Source organism: Sinocyclocheilus rhinocerous, unplaced genomic scaffold, assembly GCF_001515625.1.
Source record: "Sinocyclocheilus rhinocerous isolate Xijiao unplaced genomic scaffold, SAMN03320098_v1.1 scaffold659, whole genome shotgun sequence".
NCBI classification, from domain to species: domain Eukaryota; kingdom Metazoa; phylum Chordata; class Actinopteri; order Cypriniformes; family Cyprinidae; genus Sinocyclocheilus; species Sinocyclocheilus rhinocerous.
The window spans coordinates 1,612,707-1,629,799 of record NW_015652995.1 but is presented as its reverse complement, the minus strand read 5'-3'; positions in this window follow the sequence as shown (position 1 = coordinate 1,629,799).

Sequence of the window (17,093 nt, the reverse complement as noted above, 5' to 3'; positions counted from 1 at the left end):
GTTAATTAAAACAATTAAAAAATTTAAAAAACAGTATCATACGTGAGCACAAACACACACACACACACAAAAGCACACACACCCTCCCAACACACACTCGAACTATGACCTAATAAATAAATATAGACTGTAAGCATTGAAATAAATTATAAAATCTGAAGACTATTTAATATTGCTGTTTAATAAAACTATTCAAGTGCAAATTATATCAAAATTTTGATAAAACATACAAAATAAGGCGGAATCTATATATAGGCCTAATACGTTTAATATACCCTTTGGCGTATAACGTCCATTGGAGTGGACAGATATATTTTCTGTTGCTGTATATATATATATATCTAAATACACTGAACAAAATTATAAACGCAACACTTTTGTTTTTGCCCCCATTTTTCCCCAGTTGCCTTTTATTGTGGCCAGCCTAAGGCACACCTGTGCAATAATCATGCTGTCTAATCAGCATCTTGATATGCCACACCTGTGAGGTGGATGGATTATCTCGGCAAAGGAGAAGTGCTCACTAACATAGATTTAGACAGATTTGTGAACAATATTTGAGAGAAATAGGCCTTTTGTGTACATAGAAAAAGTCTTAGATCTTTGAGTTCAGCTCATGAAAAATGGGGTCAAAAACAAACGTGTTGCGTTTATAATTTTGTTCAGTGTATATCAATTTCTCATGTTGTATTGTGAGGTTTGAATTCACTTTCACATTTAAAACAAGGTAATTTTATTTTAATTTAATTTTGTTATTTTAAAATTGTTTTACAACAAACTAAAAAAAAATCTGTTTATTTTTTTGGCCATAATTTTAATATTTGTGTATCACCAAGATAATATGTACTGAACAATCAATTTTTTTGTTACTGCATTAACTTTAGTTATTATTATTATTATTATTTATCATTTTGACAAAGTAAAGAATTTTAATATTTGCAATTGATTGGTGTCATGGTCTGTGTCGGAGAGGAACGACGGAGACGTGGATAATCGAAACAGTCTTTAATAGATCCAAAGACACAGGGTATATTCACACAGGGAACGGGAGAAGACACACGAACACAACATAGTAGACCAGACAAAGGAGGAACGCACAGACTGGAACTAAAATACATTGGGTGATTAGGACTAGAAACAAGACACACCAGAATCAAATGAACAATCAACGAGAGGGAGAAACTGGGTCACGCAGCACATGGGGAGGGAAAACACAACAAAACCGGTCCATAATCCTAACATTACTCCCCCCCACTCCCGGAAGGCGCGTCCCGCGATATAACAGTTCCACCGGGGAGGGAGGGGGTGCGGACAACCTGGCTGGTGCAGGATGGAGACAAGGAAGGCCTCCAGGGCGGATCAGGCAGATCAGGGGGCCATGGCGGAGCAGGGAGCTCAGGAAGCCATGGTGGAGCATGCAGTCCAGGGAGATGACAGGAGGGACTTGGAGCTGGAGGAGCTAGGTGGGACCCATGCCACAGCCATCATGTTGACCCACGGTGGAGCCATGGAGGAGGGAGGGCTGACGACTCCAGGGGGCCAACCGACTGCAGCGGAGCAGGTGGCGGAGGAGCCTGAGGCGGAGACAGAGAGCCGATGAGCCAGGGCGATGGGGAGGATCCGTAGGGCCAAGGCGGAGCAAATGGCTCAGGCGACCGAGGCGGAGGCGGAGGCGGGGATCCGGAAGGCCGCAGTGGAGCCAGAGTGACAGAGGACCCAGGTGGAGCCAAAGGGATGGAGGAGCCTGACAGAGCCGGAGGGACAAAGAGACAAAGCGCAGCCGGAGGAGTGGAGTCCTGAGACACAGGATGGTCGACACCAGACCAAGGCAGAGCTGGAGGGACGAGGGAGCCTGGCGGAGCCAGTGGACTGCTGGGCCACGGCAGAGAGGAGGGAGCTAGGAGCCATGGTGGAGCCGCTGGGTCGATGGGCCGAGGCGGAGTCCTGGACTCTGAGGCTGGAGGCGGAGGCCAGGGATTCTCCAGCCACGCCGATGATGGAGACTGGCAGGCCTGCGGAGCTCGTACCGTACCGATAGTGGGCTTAGAGCGAGCAGAGGGGCTGCCAGATGACAGCGGAGGAGGAGGCAGGAGCGGGCGGGAAGGCGGGCATTTGTGAGCCTTCGGGCTGTTGGGGCTGCCCTTGGGAACAGAAACCCTCTCTTGACATGACTTGGAAACTGCAGCCCTCTCTGGGCTGGACGTGGGAACAGGGGTGACAGAGGGCTCCGAAGAAGGAGGGAGGAGAGGGGCCAGGTCAGCATCCCAGTATATTAGGTCTCTTTCCGCTTTTCCTTTACCCAGATCCATAGACAGCTCACCCTCAGCCATGTTGAAGTGGGCGGAGCTCCACTCCGCAATCTCACTGGCCACGGCTTGTGGCGGGCGTGGTTGCCGGCTCACGCACCTGGTATGATGGTAAACACAGCTCTGGCTCCGTGGCGATCCTCCGCTCTGTCGCTCCATGCGGCGATGGCTCGTCGGTCGCGGCGGGTTCAGGCTCTCTGTCATCGTTGGGCTCTGGCGTGCACTCCGCACAGCGGGAAGATGGCGGGCTGGGCACTGGGTCGGGAGTGGAACTGGCGAGTTTCTCCTGGGAACAGACAGGGAACGGAGATCCGTTTGTCGCCAGTGTCCACTCCACAAAGGCGGTGAAATTTACTTGAGGACCATACTCGGACAACGGCGCTCTGCACGCGGTGTTCAAAATGGCGTTGTAGAACGCACAGAGCACGTCGTCCGGGTAGCTGGTGAGACTTGCGAGGACCAGGGACAGTCTGATCTGGCCCTCGAGCGATCCTTCCCCCTGCTCCAGCAGGAGGAGGAGGTATTCAGGGCGGGCGAGGGTATCTATGGGGAACAACGGAAACAAAAAAACACTGAATAAAATGTATGAACAAAATGGAGGGGGAACACGCAGTAGTACTGTTTGTAGGTCTGGTCTTCTGTCACGGTTTGTGTCGGAGAGGAACGACGGAGATGTGAATAATCGAAACAGTCTTTAATAGATCCAAAGACACAGGGTATATCCACACAGGGAACGGGAGAAGCCACACGAACACAACATAGTAGACCAGACAAAGGATGAACACACAGACTGGAACTAAAATACATGGGATGATTAGGACTAGAAACAAGACACACCAGAATCAAATGAACAATCAACGAGAGGGAGAAACTGGGTCACGGAGCACATGGGGAGGGAAAACACAACAAAACAGGTCCATAATCCTGACAATTGGTTATCAACAAAAACATGAAAAGAATTATCAGTTTATTGTTTTGGCCATCATTTTAATAATGGTAAATCACCAAGAACTAAATAATGCATTTTATTTTATTTTATTTTTTTAGTTCAGATTTTTTTTTTTACTGACTACTGATTTAAAAAAAAAAAAAAAGTTTTATTATTAGTTGTTACGGATTTATTATTATTATTTTTTATTTTTTTTATTTATTTAGACAAAATGACTAATTTTAAGATCAGCAATTTAATGATTATGGACGAAAACATGAAATAATCCAAGTTTTTGCATTCATCAGCTTTCAAAGTCATCCGTGACTATGTCATTTTGACTTGTACTCAAGTTTTTAGTAAGCAAATACATTCGCTGAGAGTTGTTTTTTTCAAGTGTTATACAAGTGTTTTGTTTGTTTACGTAACATATTGTGACGACAGTTGTTTTCATAATCGACAGCAGATGTTGTTGATAGAACTGCCAAACTTGTATTTATTCTGGAATATTTGTTTAATATTGTCTAGTCTAGTCTTATTATAGTGACTCTCACTTTTCTCACGAGCCATTCTTTAGTAAGAGAAACGAGTTGTGATGCAGAATAACATCATTGCAGCCAGAGTTGTATAGGTTACAGTGATTCGATTCCATTAAGGCCTGCCTTAATGCAAACACAAAGAAGTGACCCCATGAAATGTCAATTACAGGCCAGACTTACATTCTCTCCTCCATCTTCCAGTGACCATGGTTCTAATCGCTATAGACGGAAAGAATCCTGTGTATTTTGGTGTGTGAGAAACTTTTTTTTCTTCAGCAGTCGACACTGCTGACCAAGACCAGCGGCCAGCTAATAAAGGAAGAGCTGTTTACAATTTAAGTTCACGGTGAAGTTCAGTTACAGCTGTGTGTCTGTAAGTTAAAATCAGTGGTTTTGGATGTCACTCGTAGTCAAGCTGTCTGAAAATCACAAACTGTCTTGAGTAGGTACTACATTTGAGTTTTAACTTAGTTATAGTATGAATGGGTAGTTTGACTGACATTCAGACATACTACATTCACCATGGTTTCACTGTCATGTGACCTACCAGCGTCAGTTGCATCACTTCACTGCTATTCACAAATCCTCTCCTATGGCCTCATGGGGTAGACAAGTGTCTATTGAAAGTGCAGTCCATAATCTCAACGGAAGATTGAGATTTGATACTGTGGACCACTCTATTTTGATATCTAGATTGGAGTCAGACGTGGGCCTAAAAGGTACGGTCCTTAAGTGGTTTCAGTCATCTTTATCCGACAGAATTTTTTTTGTCAAACTAGGTAACTTCTCTGTTGTTCATCTCACCTGTGGCCTCCCTCAAGGCTCGATTTTGGCGCCCTCCCTTTTTTCCCTGTACATGCTTCCTCTGGGTTCCATTCTAAGAAGGCATGGGGTGTCTTTTCATTTCTACGGTAACGATACCCAGATGTATTTACCTATTATGAGAAATGATCCTTCAGCACTTAGTACTTTACTAAGGTGCTTAGACGAGGTCAAAATCTGGCTAGCTCAAACATTTTTAACGTTAAATGAAGATAAAACAGGTGATTGTTTTCAGTCCTACTGATCATTCTCAGGCTACCAGCCTAGATCTGGTCAGCTTATTGGCCTTCAGATCTTCTTGTGTGCGAAATCTGGGTGTCCATCTTGATGAGTCATTAAAATTGGAAAAACATATATCTTCTGTAATTGGTTCCAGTTTTTACCAACTCTGCTTGCTGTCCAAAATCAAACACTTTTTAAATGCTACGATGTTAGAGATGGCTGTCCACGCTTTTATTACTTCACGCTTAGATTACTGCAACTCACTATATTGTGGTATTTCAAAGTCACAAATTACTCGCCTACAATTGGTCCAAAACACTGCTGCTAGATTTTTTCAAAATAGTCGCAAATGTGACCACATCACCCCTATACTGAGGGCCCTCCATTGGCTGCCTATTCAATTTAGAATCGATTTTAAAGTTCTCTTACTGGTGTATAAATCTTTACATAACCAAGCCCCTAGTTATCTCTCAGAGCTGTTGCATTTTTATACTCCCTCTAGAAGTCTAAGATCCAGTGATCAGAATCTCCTTTTAGTTCCTCAGTCCAGACTAAAACGTAGAGGGGATCGAGCTTTTTCTGTGGTTGGGCCTCGGTTATGGAACAATCTGCCGCTTGAGATTAGAGTGGCACCTTCCTGATCCATTTTTAAGTCACTTTTAAAACCACACTTGTTAGATCTGGCCTACTAATATCCCATTCTTATTACATTGTATTATGGTCTTGATTATTACTCTGTCTTCAGAATGTTTATCTGTCATTCCTTTTGGTTTTAAATTCATATGTTTTATTATTTCTGTTTTATGTGTTTATGGTTTGATTTTAATGTACAGCACTTTGGTCAGTCTTGTGGCTGTTTTTAATTGTGCTTTATAAATAAATTAACTTGAACTTGAACTTGGAAGTACTATATAGTATGTAGTATGCCATTTCGGATGCAGCAGCAGAGTACTGATATTTAGTACCATATTGGTAGCACAATAAGGTATAATTTGTTAACATTAGTTAAAGCATTAACTCACATTAACAATGAACAAAATATTTTACAGCAGTTAGTTGTTCATAAAATGTTCAATAAAAATGTTGATGTTCATTATATAATTCACTGTGAACTGTAATGACAACTTTTGGTCTTAAAAATGTATTAGTACATTTTGAGATTACCATTAATAAAGATTAATAGATGTTGTAGAATTATAGTTATAATTGTAAAACACTTGTATGTAAAACACTTGTTATAATTGTATTTGATGGTGTCCTTATTACACATTGCATACTTACTATAGTAATAACAATAAATGATGCATAATTACATGCAACTAACTCTAACCATACATATAGTTAATTCATATTCCTCAGTACTTAAAAGTATAATTACACTGTAATAGTGACACCATAAAATAAAGTGTAACCGTTAATTGTTAGTTCATGTTAATTAATGTTAACAAATTAAACCTTATTGTGAAGTGTTGCAATTACATAACATGATATATTTATATATGTTGATATAACTTGTCTGTTCACACTTCCAAACTAGAGTATTTGAGTGGTGCAGAGTGGATGCAGAACAGGGAGAGTAGTGTGATGTTATTTATTATTTAGATATTATTATTGGAAAATATTATACAGTTTTATATTATGTATTATTTTATAAAATATTTTGTTGTTGTCATTTATTTATTTAATACTAACTCTGAAGCAACAAGTTGGTTTTTTAAAGTTGATTTGTATGTGTTTTCTCTTGCTCTTTGGGGCAGTCTTTTACATACAGTAAGGAGAACTGGGCATGCATTATTTTACTGCACCATTTACTGCATAATTTTGTCCAAATATAAAAAAATAAATACATAAATAAGAAGTCAGGAATTCATATACTCACTGACTCACTGAAGTCACTGACTACTTCATATACTGCTACTAATAGAAATTCATTCATTCATTCATTCACTCATTCACTCATTCACCACTTTCTTTTTGCACCCAGATACACAAGATAATGGTGCTGTTTAACCTTGCTTAAAGGATTCGGCTAATTGATTTCTTGCCATTGCCCAAGTTCTGCAATTTGTCGTGACAACATATCAGTGGGGTTTGCAGAAGCCTTGAGTGTGAGCGTACATTCGTGATGAGGTGTGAAAGTCCTCACTCGGCGATGTGACCACAGGGATAATATGGGAAATAATAACCCTGTCTCAGCTGTCACGTCCAATCAGAGTGCAGAATCCAGCAAAGTGCTGAGGAGAAGCTTTCAAAGTCTTCCCCGCACACATGTGTGTTTATGCACAGTATCTGGAAGTGTCTATTTTTACACTCCCTGCATCCGCCATGGAGTGAAAATGAATGTTGTTCATGCAGTGTGCTGGTACTAGCCAGTCTGTACGTGAAGAGTGTAGGAGGGCAGTATGCCTGCTTCTTCGCTCAGCAGTTTGAGTGTGCTGTCATTCAGAAGGTTAGATTTGTAGCACCTTTGACGTTGCATTAAAATTTAAGCTACTGACACAGGTAAAGCAACCAATCAACATTTCGTTTTGTGCTGTGTCATGTTTAGGTGGCGTGGAAATGTCCCCACAATAACATACCGGTGTGTAAAACTCGGACTTATTTTAAAGGGGTCATATGATGCTGCTAAAAAGAACATTATTTTGTGTATTTGGTGTAATGAAATGTGTTTATGCGGTTTAAAGTTAAAAAAACACATTATTTTCCACATACTGTACATTATTGTTTCTCCTCTATGCCCCGCCTTTTTGAAACGCCCAAGAGCTTGTAACACTCTAAAGAGAAAGGAAAAAATGAAATCGCATCATATGACCCCTTTAAAGATTCTATGGCGCAAACTTTAAATATTGCAAATACTCTGGAAAATCCAGTGTTTAGTTGATCCTGATAAGCGCTCATTGTCACAGTTGTAAACATGACAGCTTTTTTCTTCCATGAGGGGGTTTGCCGTCACGGCATCTTTGTTTCCAGGTGGAATGTTAAAGAACACAACACACACGTTGTGATGAGTGGGGCGGGGCCGAGAGTGGAGTGGAGTAATTGATAATGAGCGACACCTGCACCACTCAACGGTCTCGAGTCCCACGGAGGAGCTCCGGAAGGATAAAAGGAAGAGCTACGACAGTGAAAGATGAGAGAGGACCAGGCCTGGATTTTATTTTGTGTTTTGGTTCTGTTTGTGCGCGACAGTCGTCCGCGAGGGGCTGTCGCGCTATTTTGTGTTTATTTTATTATTAAAGTTTCGTTTGAACGTTCGCCGGTTCCCGCCTCCTTCTTCCCGAACTACAAACTGTGTTACACACGTCTCCTGGAGATCCTGTAGAATTCAACCAATCAGATGACGACTTCGAAACTCCTGAAGTGTTTCCAATTGTATGTGCTATATGCATCAGACGTTCAGCCAGCAGTACGTGGGCGTGACGTCTGAGGCTGAGACTACTAAAGCGCAGCCATTTACATTGCCTTCTAACATTTCCACCCATAAACAAAACCGCATGTTTCTTTATTTTACAGCATTGCTCAGAGACTGCCCTAGCGTTGCCCACAGAACCAGTTTTCTTGTTTGAAGTGAAGATTAGATGCAAGAGATCCTTCCTAATCTGTGTACAAACATTGCTTAACCCAAATAATAGGATTTAGGTTTCTTACTGTAATTGAGAATAAGTGTATCGCAGTGGTTCAATAAAACTTTGAATAGAGCCTTTACAGGTGCACTGAAACGTCCCACAGCTTGTGACAACAATTCGTAAGAAGTGTTAAAATGGCAAGGTTCTTATCTTCACCAAAGCAGCAATTATTTGATTAAAAATATAGATAAAAATCATGTTACTGGAAAATATTGTTAATTTTTTTACAATACATTTTAACATAAATTAATACGTTTATTCAGCAAGAACTCAAAGTGACAGTACATCAAAATCACACACGTTTTCACACACACACACACACACACACACAAATATGTATATATACACCTTAAAATGAAAAACCTCATGAAAAATTAAATGAAATACACCTTGAGAGAAAACTTGAGAGGTCTGAAGAATTGCCTTTTTTTGGGTGGTGTTTTAAAAGTTGTTTATAAAAATCAGTGTAAATGATTGGCTGAATAATATGTTTGAGTGGTGCTCAATTTTCAGTGTAATTAACAAAATGCTTATCATTACTGACGATATGGAATCTTACCGACCCCAAACTTTTGTATAGTAGTGTATATTTATTTATTTATTTTATTTTTTATTTTTTTCTGTCATTGCGAAGCTTCATTTTCATCAGTCATTACTATTAGTCTTATATTTTCTTTTTGCAATGTCTTTTTCTGTGTCCTTTTTGTTACTAGGTGATTATTAATCAGCTAAGTTCAGCATATAAAAAGGATCATATTACATAAGGAAAGTCAAGGAAGATCAATCCTGCAGTGCATAATGTTCTAAAAACAGAAGATTGTTTTGATTTTGGAGGGATTTGTTTGGAGTGAATGCATGAGTGGGTCACTGCTAATCCTTTACAGAAGGACAGGTGTTGTGCATCAGTGACTGAGAAATGCTTATACACTTCCAATAAAATGGGCAGGATTGCTCAAGTTCATGGGATTGTACCGGTGTTCAGGTAGAGACCTGCCTTTAAACCTGTTCTGGAGGTTTGCGTGACAATGAGGCAATAGATTGCTAAGAAAAAAAAACCTGTTGGACTGTGTTAACTGAAGCCTTTGTTCGACATAAACAAGCCCCGTTATTTTCAGTGAGTCAGAGGCCTAGAGAACTTGTTAAGCCACTGTTGTGATTGAATTCATATGCTTTATATTATGAATGTTTTCGCTAGGGTGGGGCTTTCTGGAAAAGCATGTAGAAATGTTTAGACTCGAGCATTACGTAGGCTGTTTGTATCTTTTATTTTTTCCAGCTTGCATACAGTTTACATAAACATCACCCTATACACGGCCTGTGTCTCTGTCCACACATTGGGACAAAGAATCACTGTCTTCTGCATCACATCCTGTTAGTTAACCAGACTGACTCACTGTGATGTGCAGAAAAAGCCCCTTTTGATTAGTTGAATGACCCAATGGCCCAAAAGTCACTTACTTTGGCCTTTGCTTTATTGTGGGCGCCATTGATCTTTGTCCAAAGGCTGAGAGGGTGAGAAAACCTTTCTTTTTTCCAGCACTGTCATTTCAAGAGGATTGCTTGGGGACTCATCCACAGAAACCAATGATCCAGTTAAACGTTAGTTACTAGGGGATTTTGAGAACATGGAGGCATGACTATGACCATGTGGATCTGCTGAACCAACACACTCAGGTCATGAGGAAATGGCACTCTAGTGGCTTTTATCCTGCGCCACCAAAGTGTCGCTCTTGTGCCGTATTTCAGGCATCACTGTGGTGTTGTATTCAACTCGTTTAGGAGGATTCCACTGGATTACCCCAAGGCCAGACCTATAGAGTTAAAATTAAGTTTGACGTTGATGACGTCAAATGCTGGCTCTTGTTTTTCTTGTGAGTAATTGCAATACACCATGTTTTTGAAAGTTTGAAGGAAATTTGACAGCCAAGACTTTTAGCTTCAAGCAATTTGTAAGCAACTTTCCCAGTTTTCACTCTATTCCTCACACAAAGCTTGTTTCGGACAAAAACTTTTTTACTACTTTTTGGTGCATTTCTAGAATAAAATATTGTGACTGTATATTTATTTGCCTATTAATATTTATAGTATACACTACCATTCAAAAGTTTGGAGTCGTTAAGATTTTTAAAACGTTTTCTCTGATTTGATCAAAAATTCAATAAAAACAGTAATGTTATGAAATGTTATTACAATTTAAATTAAGTGTTTTCTATTTTATACTTTAAAATGTAATTTATTCCTGTGATGGCAAAGCTGAATTTTCAGCATCATTACTCCAGTCTTCAGTGTCACATGATCCTTCAGAAATTACTTTAATATGCTGATTTGGTGCTCAAACATTTATTATTATTATTATTATTATTATTATCAATGTTGAAAACACTTAACAAATTTGTGTACATTGTGATACTTTTTTTTTTTCAAGATTCTTTGAGGAATAGAAAGTTTAATAAATCTTAATAAAGTATAAATCTTACTCTGTCACTTTTATGAATTTAATGCTTCTTTGCTGAATCAATTAAAAAAATCTAATCTTACTGACCCAAAACTTTTCAATGGTAGTTTAATTAACTCATGCAAAATCTCTTCCACATTTCGCCTCAGTAGCCACCGCAGTTTCCCATACAGAACAATATATGGAAATTGTGAGGAAAATTAAGCACAGAATTAAATCTTGAGGAAGAGTTACATGACAGAAGGCACTGCTAAAACATACATGCATACATTATGTGTGTATATATGCACTGAACAAAATTATAAACGCAACACTTTTGTTTTTGCCCGCATTTTTCATGAGCTGAACTCAAAGATCTAAGACTTTTTCTATGTACACAAAAGGCCTATTTCTCTCAAATATTTTTCACAAATCTGTCTAAATCTGTGTTAGTGAGCACTTCTCCTTTGCCGAGATAATCCATCCACCTCACAGGTGTGGCATATCAAGATGCTGATTAGACAGCATGATTATTGCACAGGTGTGCCTTAGGCTGGCCACAATAAAAGGCCACTCTAAAATGTGCAGTTTTACTGTATTGGGGGGTCCGAAAACCAGTCAGTATCTGGTGTGACCACCATTTGCCTCATGCAGTGCAACACATCTCCTTCGCATAGAGTTGATCAGGTTGTTGATTGTGGCCTGTGGAATGTTGGTCTACTCCTCTTCAATGGTTGCTGGATATTGGCAGGAACTGGAACACACTGTCGTATATGCCGATCCAGAGCATCCCAAACATGCTCAATGGGTGACATGTCCGGTGAGTATGCTGGCCATGCAAGAACTGGGATGTTTTCAGCTTCCAGGAATTGTGTACAGATCCTTGCAACATGGGGCCGTGCATTATCATGCTGCAACATGAGGTGATGGTCGTGGATGAATGGCACAACAATGGGCCTCAGGATCTCGTCACGGTATCTCTGTGCATTCAAAATGCCATCAATAAAATGCACCTGTGTTCGTTGTCCATAACATACGCCTGCCCATACCATAACCCCACCGCCACCATGGGCCACTCGATCCACAACGTTGACATCAGCAAACCGCTCACCCACACGACGCCATACACGCTGTCTGCCATCTGCCCTGTACAGTGAAAACCGGGATTCATCCGTGAAGAGAACACCTCTCCAAAGTGCCAGACGCCATCGAATGTGAGCATTTGCCCACTCAAGTCGGTTACGACGACGAACTGCAGTCAGGTCGAGACCCCGATGAGGACGACGTGCATGCAGATGAGCTTCCCTGAGATGGTTTCTGACAGTTTGTGCAGAAATTCTTTGGTTATGCAAACCGATTGTTGCCGCAGCTGTCCGGGTGGCTGGTCTCAGACGATCTTTGAGGTGAAGATGCTGGATGTGGAGGTCCTGAGCTGGTGTGGTTACACGTGGTCTGCGGTTGTGAGGCCAGTTGGATGTACTGCCAAATTCTCTGAAACGCCTTTGGAGACAGCTTATGGTAGAGAAATTAACATTCAATTCACGGGCAACAGCTCTGGTGGACATTCTGGTGGGCATTGTGCTATGTGATAAAACTGCACATTTTAGAGTGGCCTTTTATTGTGGCCAGCCTAAGGCACACCTGTGCAATAATCATGCTGTCTAATCAGCATCTTGATATGCCACACCTGTGAGGTGGATGGATTATCTCGGCAAAGGAGAAGTGCTCACTAACACAGATTTAGACAGATTTGTGAACAATATTTGAGAGAAATAGGCCTTTTGTGTACATAGAAAAAGTCTTAGATCTTTGAGTTCAGCTCATGAAAAATGGGGGCAAAAACAAAAGTGTTGCGTTTATAATTTTGTTCAGTGTATATACACACACACACACACGCATGCACACACACACACACATATACACATACATACACATTGTATTGTGTAACATGTGTAATTCACTTCTGAAGCAGAAAACCATATTAAAGTAGCACAGAAATAGCTTGCAGTGGAGATATAAATCATGAACCCTTTAAATTATGCATTTTAACTTTGATATAATAATCGTAATAATGTTAATACTAGTTCATGCCCCAACAAATGTGTTCTACCAAAACTAAAATCAGTCTAATTAACATCTAAGTGTGAAGGTTGTTTTCCACTCCACTGATGAGGGTAACTCATTTAACACAAAAGCAAGTACTAGTAATCCAATACTGACAGTAGCCCACTTGTTCATGACTAAGTGTTATTCTCTTGAAAATGTCTTTGATGATGAAAGGAAGTTCCCCCATACCCTTTTGATGAATTTTTTTGGGGGGCTCTTTGATCTGAGCTTGAATTTGGTTATTGGGTTTCACATCTTGGGCGGTGGGCCTTTGTCGCTAGTTTGCCCTCGTCATTCATGCACTTTGACTGTAATCTGGCTTGACCTGATACCTTTTCTGGTAAACGAAGTGAAACGTGGCAGGAAAGCTTTTGAATGTCAAATTCAAGTCTTCACACCTGTTGCATGCTTCTGAATTAAGGCAGTAAGCTATGAAAACATCAAATAGGATCTAATATTTTAGTTTAAAAACAGCCTGGTCTGTATTTAGAGATATAGAGGGAGACACAATGTAATTGTAACTGTGATCCTGCGGGGTCACACAGCTGAATACTGAGATGATGAGATTTGTGTCAGGCCTTTAAGGCACAGTTAATCATTGTATCAACTTAATGCTTGATGTGGTGTCATCAAAGCATAAGCTACTCATCTAGGTTTTTCCCTTCTCAAGAAATTCAGAAGTGACACCTGATTGATATCGATACGCTGAAATGACGTCTAAACTTAAAGGGATAGTTCTTCCAAAAGTGAAAATTGTCATTATTTACTCATCCTCAAGTTGTTCCAAGCCTGTATGACTTACTTTCTTCAGTTGAACACAAAAGAAGATATTTTGAAGAATGTGGCTAACAAGACAGTTTCTGGTCCCCACTGACTTCTATTTTTTGTCTAAACATTACGGAATCTCACAGCACTGTTTAGTGGTCACGTGATCGAGATCAGTCAGCAAGTAAATGTGTTTGTTCTGAGCTCGCGCTGCGCTCCGCTTTAGGCAGAGCTAATAATGGTCCATGTAACGCGGTTCACAAGTAGCGCTGTTCTGCTTTTGGTGCGTTTAGGAATTCTCGTGTGCTAAAGAAATGGCAGCGCATATGAATTATCATGATTTGTAAATTATGCTTGGCGGGCCACATATAATACATTTCAATAGACAAGCTGCGGGCTGTTTGAAATTCAGCCCGCAGGCCGGACTTTGGACACCCCTGCCTTAGAATGTTTGTCAGCCAATCAGATTCAAGCATTCAACAGCCCCCGAAGTAGTTTTTGGGGTACAGCAACTCGTTTGTTACCCACATTTTTCAAAATATTTTCTTTTGTGTTCAATATAAGAAAGTAAGTCATATAGGTTTTGAACAATTTGAGGGTGGATAAATGATGACACAATTTTCATTTTGGGGTGAAATATCCCTTTAAATTGACGTTGGGTCTGTTTTATACACTATAATATTGGTACACTGGTAAAAATTTACAGCCTTGGTGAGCATATAAAAGTGTAAAAGCAACATTAAAAGAAACACACTAAACACACTAAACTTTTGAGTAGTAGTGTATATATTAATTTGTAGCATATTAAGACACAACTTCATCTCGCTTGTTCCTTGTACTTGTCCCTGCCTGTTCTTACCCTTGCTCATTCTAACTCATCTCCTTAATCTGAGTGTCCCTTTCCCCTTGTTCCTTTCACTGAGTTATCACCCATTGTCTTCAATTAATTATTTCTGTACTGGGTTCATTTCAGTGCTTGTCTCTGTTCCCTGCTAACGGCTGGATGAGATTAGAGGTGCTGCTGATTCACCTCTCTGACTCCCTTTGTAGTATTATCCTCTATTCTTGGCCTTTCCCTCACCTCTTGTAAGTCATCTTACCTTAAACAAGGGGTAATGGTGTTGCACAAACCCTATCATGGAATAGATCAGTTTTTGCTGTTTCATGAGAGGGTAACCATGGCTGCATCCGAAATCGCATACTTCCCTACTATATAGTAGGTGAAAAACAGTATGTGACAATAGAAGTATGTCCGAATTCACAGTACTCATAAAAGAGTAGACAAAAAGTAGGCATGGTTCTGAAGTGTGCATACTGTATGATGAACACTTTAATATCCCATAAGGCCACTGGATTTATAAATGGTGATGACACGATGCAACTGACGCTGGTGGTTCACGTGACGATGACAACATGGCAATGTAGCACATCCAGATTATATTCATACTATACACATTCATACTATATAGAACATACTCTTTTTTTGCGGTCGCTACGTAATTACTTATTCAAAAAAGTACCTACTCAAGAGAGTATGTGATTTCGGATGCAGCCCATGTGTTTTTAAATGTGCTGGATCTATGCCTCTTTGAAACATTGCTGTTGACTCATATAGGGTGTGGGGAACAGGGAGAGACTTTCCAGATGGGATTGGCCAGTTCCTCTGTGCTCACATGTTGTTCAATAGCAGTAGCTCCACACACCCAGTGCTGTGGGATCTGCTCCTCTATCCCCACCGTGAAACCCTTTTGCAATAACTGCAAATAACTGCAATAACAGGTTGTAATACAAGTACATGTCGGACCCACATGTGATATAACACATGATCTGCTAAATAAAAGTGGACTGGAACTTTTAAGAGGCTGCAAGTGCACATTTGCGAATTACCTTATTTATTTTGTTTTTCACTTTTGGATAAAAGGTTAAGGTTTTGTTTTATTGTTTTGTTGTGTGGATGTTATCTGTGAAGCCTTTTTCTGCTTTAGAGTAAAATAAATAAATGTGGTTATTGTAAGTTTAAAGGTCCCCTGAAATCCTTAGAAACATGCAGTGAGCACACTGCCTTATAGATAACCTTAAGATTAACATATTGATACTAACACCCAAAAAACTTTAATTTTGATTTCATGGGGACTTTAAAGTAAAGAAATAAAGTAAGGTCATAGTTACCACAAATACTTTTACAAAATGTACACAAATGAACACAATTTCCTCTGAGAAATGAGCTTCCATCTTATGCAGAGTTAACTATAAGTAATTTATGGAATGATTTCCATCAATAGGGAAATTAATACTGTTGTTGTATCTGTGCTCTGTTTGTCCCTGTGTTTGTGTATTTGGGAAACAGTGTGAAAACAGTCATTATTTTAGTGACACTGATGGAGTGGAAATGGAACACTTCAGCTTTAAGATGGTGATTGCTAGAGAGGCAAAGCAGATTTGCTGCTGGATTTAGAGCACAAAAGGTATTTGGATTTGTTCATTGAAAGCAGCCGTGCATGGATGTGGAACCTGTGTGACAGCAGTGCTGGACCCATAGGGTGGGTATAGCATGAAGATGATGGTGCTCTGCCTAAAACAAAGCAAATAAAAAAAGGATTTTCTCCCAAAATCAACAGCAGATCTTCCAGTGAAAGTTTTTATCCCTAATCCAAGCAAGTTAAGTCTTGTCCTTTGAAAACAAATCTGTGCAGATAGTTTCTTGACAAGAGATCACAGTAAACATGAATGTTTATAATACATTTTACTTTGATAACATGACGTATTTCCGAATGAAAAAGATATTTAATGAGAATTAAATCACGGTGGGAATTTTATTATTATTTTTTTTATAGCGAAAAGCAGGTGCTACATAACATAATGGATCCAGGTCTGAATGCCAGTTTGCTAAAAAAAAAAATGCTATTAGACATTGGCTAGAATTTATCTAGTAGCTAGAATTTATCTAGTATAATTATATTAATGCGAAAAAAGAAAAGTAATTTCTGAGTACAAATTTCATTTTGATTTAAATATTAGGAAGACATGTTTTTAAATTTCTAGAGTTTTGGATAGTGGCTCTGGGTCTGTGATCACATGACAGCTCAGTTGTGACATATTTCTGTATGTTTCTGTCAAAAGCTGTTCATTCAGTCACCCTGAGCTTCAGCCCTCTGCAGCTGTTGTTTCACACCTCAGATGTGTCTCTGTGTCATCACATCTTATGTCAGGAACAGAGACATGACTTTATTTGGTGTAAAGGGCTCTGAGGTCTTTGTTTTGTTTGAAATGAAAATACTGCAGCTTGCCTGTGTTTTACCTGAGGGCATGTAACATATAGTTTGTGTTTGCTTTGCTGCTCATGTC